Source organism: Eublepharis macularius, chromosome 18, assembly GCF_028583425.1.
Source record: "Eublepharis macularius isolate TG4126 chromosome 18, MPM_Emac_v1.0, whole genome shotgun sequence".
NCBI classification, from domain to species: Eukaryota; Metazoa; Chordata; class Lepidosauria; order Squamata; family Eublepharidae; genus Eublepharis; species Eublepharis macularius.
The window spans coordinates 14108266-14114265 of NC_072807.1; positions in this window are offsets into that span (position 1 = coordinate 14108266).

The following is a 6000-nucleotide window of genomic DNA, read 5'->3' on the forward strand; positions in this document are numbered from 1 at the left end:
TCTGCGATGAATTTCCAGGGCTGTCTCCATTATCAATATCAGGAATATTCAATCAAGATTCCTTTCCAATGTGGCATTGCAATAGCGCAATAAGAAGCTAATATATTGTTTTAAATGATGGAAACTTCGGACTGGACTCGGAAAAGGCTAGGAGGATTGGTGTTCACAGAGCTCATTTCGAGGGGGAACGCACAGGAACGCAGTTCCGGCAGTTCCCCAAAGAGGTCACATGACAGGTGGCTCCGCCCACCTGACTCTCGGCCATTTTGGGCCCATTTCAGCCTGGATTGGGGCCGAAACGGCCTGGATCAGGCCTCTGACACGTGGTGGATCATTCTCTCACTCATCAGCGGCCCAATCCTGACCATTTTGGGCCCCTTTTCAGCCATTTTCAGCCCCTTTTTGCCATTTTGGGCCCAATTTTGTCCCTGAATGGCCAGGATTGGGTCCAAAACAGCCAGGATAGGTGATGTCAGGGGGTGTGGCATATGCAAATCAGCAATACTAATGATACACTTCCGGTGATGGCTAGAGGTGTGGCATATGCTAATGAGTTATGCTAATGAGTTGTGCTAATGAGTTCCTCCAGCTCTTTTTCTATGAAATGACCCCTGGGTGTTCGGAAGGAGGGGAAAGCGAGCTAGGAGGAGTGGCTGAATATGTGTGGCCGTTCTCTTAAGAAGAGCTTTTAAGCGTTCTCATGCAATCAAAAAAATGCATGAAAAACCCGTTTCCAAGCAGAAAAACCGGCAAATGTGCGTTCTCTGGTAAAGTGCAACAATAATGGGGAAATGACGGGATGTGGGTGGCTGGATTACGAGGACATACGTACTGATGTAAATAAAACGGCAGAATAGCAATGGTGTGCCGCTACAATAAAGATGTGTGGAAAAGGCTGTTGTCTTCCCTCACTGAACCAAAAGTGTGCCTAGGCCACCAAGGGATGTGGCCACATGGGAGAGCATCAACCTCCCATTGGCTTGGGGGATGCAGTGCATGCACTGGCTGCCATTTCTATGTAATCAGAAACAAAGCAGGGAAACCCCGGGTAGTCAAAGGCTACAAGAAACAATACCGGGAATATACAGTCAAAGAAATTTTTGATTTTTATAACAATATATTGGTGCAAAGTGTGCAAAAGTGCAAAGTGTCAACAATAAATACAATTTCATACAAGTAATAAATATATAATAAATACAAGGTAACAATTATACAAGGTAACAGTTGTTTGTCCGTGTTTTTGTAATATTCATAAAGAAACGTCTGGGTGAGAGCTGCAGTAGAGCCTTTTTAGGAATGTCGGCAGAAAGTCCCACAGGGAAGGGTGACCACAATCCAGATCAAATGAAAATATTGATGTGCCGATGGGATTATGCTTGCATATTATATCATTCCTGTTTTGTATACACAACTTCTTCCTGGGCACAGTTATTGGATGTACGCCTTCCTAATGGTCTTCAACAGGAACAGCTCACCACATGATATTTTCATTACTGGCATGAACCACCATTTCAGCGCAACGGACATGTAATAAGCAGGGTTTGCACAGGCGAACGTGCCGGTGGATAGCACCCCTCCAACTGAACCAGTTGCAAATAAACTTCTTTTGAGCTCCTGGAAACCAGACCCATTTGCTACATCTCCCAGATTGTACATTATTGCTGCTGTAAAAAGGACGAGCCCCACAGTTGCTTGCGCTACATCAGCTCTGTAGCTCTGTCAAAGCATTGATGGATGAAGGACCAACTTCACTCAAACTGACACTTCCCCCTGTCGTCTGCCTGCCATCGGTATTCCGCAAGGGTTTATCATTGTCAGTTTGTGATGTGCTGGATCCCGGTATCTGTTATTAACCTTTATGTTATGCCTCCAGCAAAGGAGAGAAAAAGGAGACGGGGATGCTGATCAAAGCACATCAATCAGGCCCACCAAGTGAAGTCTAACAGCAGGATCGGTTTTCTGGCTAATGGGGGAGCAGAAGTGGGCCGTGCTCTCTGACCTCCAGGCGTTGCTTCCAGACGACTGCAAAAAGTCAGTTCTGTGTTGAGTTTCTAACTCTCACCTGTGCTAGCCAAGTTGTGGCCACATCAGCAACTGAATGAGAAGCCCCAAAGTGAAGAGTTCAGGTTGTGTGCTTGCTATCACAATGCTAAGCAACGGATGTCTTCCCAGACAGAGGAGAAACAAAATGTGTGTTTTGCAAGAACTCCTAGAACTCACCTAATCTTCTCCTCTAGAGGTCTGTTGGGAGTAAAGCCTGACCTTGGCTTGGAACTTGCTAATTGGTTTAGTGGACATAAAGAGTCTCAGCCTCTCAATTGATCAGCTCGGGAAAGAGCTCCAACTTTCAATACCCGGCAGTAAAGAATAATAGAGTCGCTAATATTTTATTCCCCGCAATAAACTTAGAAATATAGAGCTGTATTCCAGTTTGGCCTCTTTGTACTCCCTGATTGGTAGGACCCCGTAAAACTAAATGCGCAGTTTATCACACGGAGTCAAGCCTGTCCCATCATCCTTAAGGGCCACTAAAGCACATGATAGGACTTGATGGGGGTAGCCCCCCGCCATGTCTGTCCCCTGCCACTGGTTAGTATCAATGGTACCCTGCCTGAAAACATTCAGGCAAAGAAAAAGGGGGATAGAGATAAGGCTATTGAAACTAAAACTGAAACTTAAAAAAGCCAAGAAAAAAGGTTGCGGAAGAAGGATATATCTGTTCTTAAAAAGCAGTGATAACAAAACTTTTAAGAAATGCATAGCATTCACATAATGTCAATAAAAATGTATAGAAGAGGCTAATTACGTTAGAATAAAACAAAAGACCAAGCATGTCAGCAAAATCTTCATCAGTGGTCCGCTGTTACCAAATAACCATACAATTTATGAAGAATATGTTATGCACATACAAGGATCCCGTAGCCACAATAAATGCCTTGGAAGCAATGCCTATAAGATACAGTAAAATTTCAAAATTGCTGGAATGCTATATCTGCCCCATTAAACCAAATAAATCAGTTTTCCTTTTACAAATCAATTAAAAATGACCTTTTAAAAAAGAAAACTTTATAATAAAAAAAATTTTGGACAACAAGGAGGCACCACTTTTTGGTATCTCAGATAATACACCACATGACCAAGATCACAGCTTCATCAGGTCCAGGACGGGACACAGGGAAACTGTCTGAACTGGAACATGGGATTTATTTCTGCCACCAAGGGTCCCTGCCATCATGTGCTAGAAGTGGAGTGGGCAACCAGCACCAGAGTGTGAAATGCGTTTCAAAAAGTTTTACCCTGTTGAAATCAATGGGCTTAGACTGGAGTAACTCTTTTTAGGATTGCTCTGTTAGCCTCTCCCAGCATTTATATCAGGCTTGGCCAATCCAAAGGCTTCATATTTCCTGCCAGTCGCAGGGGCTGATATTGCAGATTAGATTCCCAGGAGTTAGCCGTGTTAGTCTCTAGTTGCAAGATAGTAAAGAGTGGAGGCAAGCACGAACCAAAATATGAATCGAAGTTTGTAACAAACCGGACTGGTTCGTGATTTGTGGACCAGCAGCTCACGGGAGCTCATTCTCACAAACCATGACGAATTTTAGCCCAGTTCATTTGGTTCGTATTTTGGTTTGTCACTACAGACAGCCTGACGCCGATCAATCAGTTTCCTAGACAATGGGCGGGGGGACGGGGTGGACTCGCTGCACACCTTCTGCTGACCCAGAAGTGACATTTTCACAAACCAAACAAACTGGTTCATGAATTGGGGCAAGTTTGTGAAAGTCCCTGGTTCGTGAAACGTGACGAACCATGAATTGCATGTTTCAAAATTTTCCTAGTTCGTGCCCATCTCTAGTAAAGAGTCCAGTGGCACCTTTAAGACTAACCAGCTTTATTGTAGCATAAGCTTTCAAGAACCACAGCTCTCTTCGTCAGGTGCAGAGAGCTGTAGTTCTCGAAAGCTTATGCTACAATAAAGTTGGTTAGTTTTAAAGGTGCTACTGGACTCTTTACTATATTGCAGATTAGATATTCCAGAATCAGACTACGAGGTGCAAGACCCCAAATAGTGAGCACATGTGCGAATGGAGTCTGAACTGGCAAAGACTGAGAGGAAAGAGATCTTGGAGATGCAGTGGACTTAGGGTTGCCAGCTCTGGGTTGGGACATACCTGGAGATTTGAGGGGTTGGAGCTTAGGGAGAGCAGGGTTTGGGGAGGGGCTGCAGCTCAGTAGTTTATAATGCCATAGAGTCCCCTCTTCAAAGCAGCCATTTTCTCCAGGGGAATTGTTCTCTGTTGTCTGGAGATCAGTTGTAATCCCAGGAGATCTCCAGCCACCACCTGGAAGCTGGCAACCCTGGGACAGCTTGATAATACTCAGTTAGTGGCAGCAGTTTCAAAGGCAAACTCCACACTGGGAACTATTAGGAAAGGGCTTGAAAATAAAATGACCAATAGCATAATGCGTTTGTACAGGGCTCTGGTACGCTCTCGTTTGGAATACTGCATGCAACTTTCGTTACCATATCTCCAAAAGGACAATGCCAAGCTGGAAAAAGTACAGAAGAAGGCAACCAAGATGATTATGGGCTTGGAGGACCTCTTCTATGAGGGAAGGCTGAACAGCCTCGGACTTTTCAATTTAGAGAAAAGATGGTGTGGGGCATAAGTTTGCCAGGCGCATGCCTGGAATCCTCTGGAGATTGGAGGAGAGTGTATGGCGTATCTGCGGGACCACCTCTCCCCATATGAACCGCAGAGGGCTCTTTGCTCTAGTGATAAAGATCTGCTAAGGGTCCCTGGCCCCAGGGAGGCCTGCCTGGCATCGACCAGGGCCAGGGCCTTCTCGGTCCTGGCCCCAGCCTGGTGGAACGCTCTGGCTAATGAGACCAGGGCCTGGTAGGATTTGTTATCCTTTCGCCAGGCCTGCAAGACGGAGTCGTTCCTCCAGGCATATGGGCAGTGCTAGGCGGAGCCCCCTGGCTGGTAGACTGCAGAATGTGCCTTCCCTACTAGCAGTACCTCCATCTAGCACACAGTCCCCAGTATGATGCTCTAGAGATGGGTGAAGGTCGGTCAGTTGGTTGCTGTGCCATTATGATTATGTATATATATATGTATTTTTAACTGTGTAACTTTGACTGTTTTATGGTTTTAACTGGTATCAATTATTTGATGTGTTTTAATTGTATATGGTTGTAATCCGCCCTGAGCCTGCTGGTGTGGGGAGGGTGGAATATAATCGAATGAATGAATGAATGAATGAATGAATGAATGAATGAATGAATGAATGAATGAATGAATGAATGAATGAATAAGGGGAGAAAAAAGGATAGTCAATGTCACTTTCAGCTAAAACCCAGAAGTGACATTGTTGAGTGTCACATTTCACCACGGAGATTGGTGAAATCTTAGCGCATCGGTGACATCACTTCTGGGGTTTCTCTGGAAGTGATGTTGGGACGTCGATGACCTCTTTCCCCCTTCCCATTTCCTCCCTGCCACTTGCGGAAGCAGCAGCAGGGGCCAGGAGGAGGCAGCAAGAGATTGCTTACCATAGAAGGTAAGTTAACAAACCTAGGGGAACATGGCAGAGCTTTATACTGTTGTTTATGGGGTGAAGAAAATGAACAGAGGACATGGTATTCCTTTCTGGTAATACTAGAACTCAAAAGCACTTAAGTTAGTGTACAATAGAGACTTCTTTACTCAAGGTATTAAATTGTGGAATGCACTGCCGGTGGGTATATCGATGGCCACAAGCATGGACGGCTTTAAAAGGGGATTAGGCAGGTTTATGGAGGAGAGATCTAGCAGGGGCTGGTATCCATGGGTACTAAAAAGAACCTCCACATGCAGAAGCAGTAAACCTCTGAACCCCACTGTTAGGAGGCAACATCAGGAGGTGCCCTCTGTGCCCTGTTTGTTGGCACTTTACGGCAATGTACTACTGGTCTGATCCAGTACAGCTCTTCTTATGTTCACTCTAGGGTTGCCA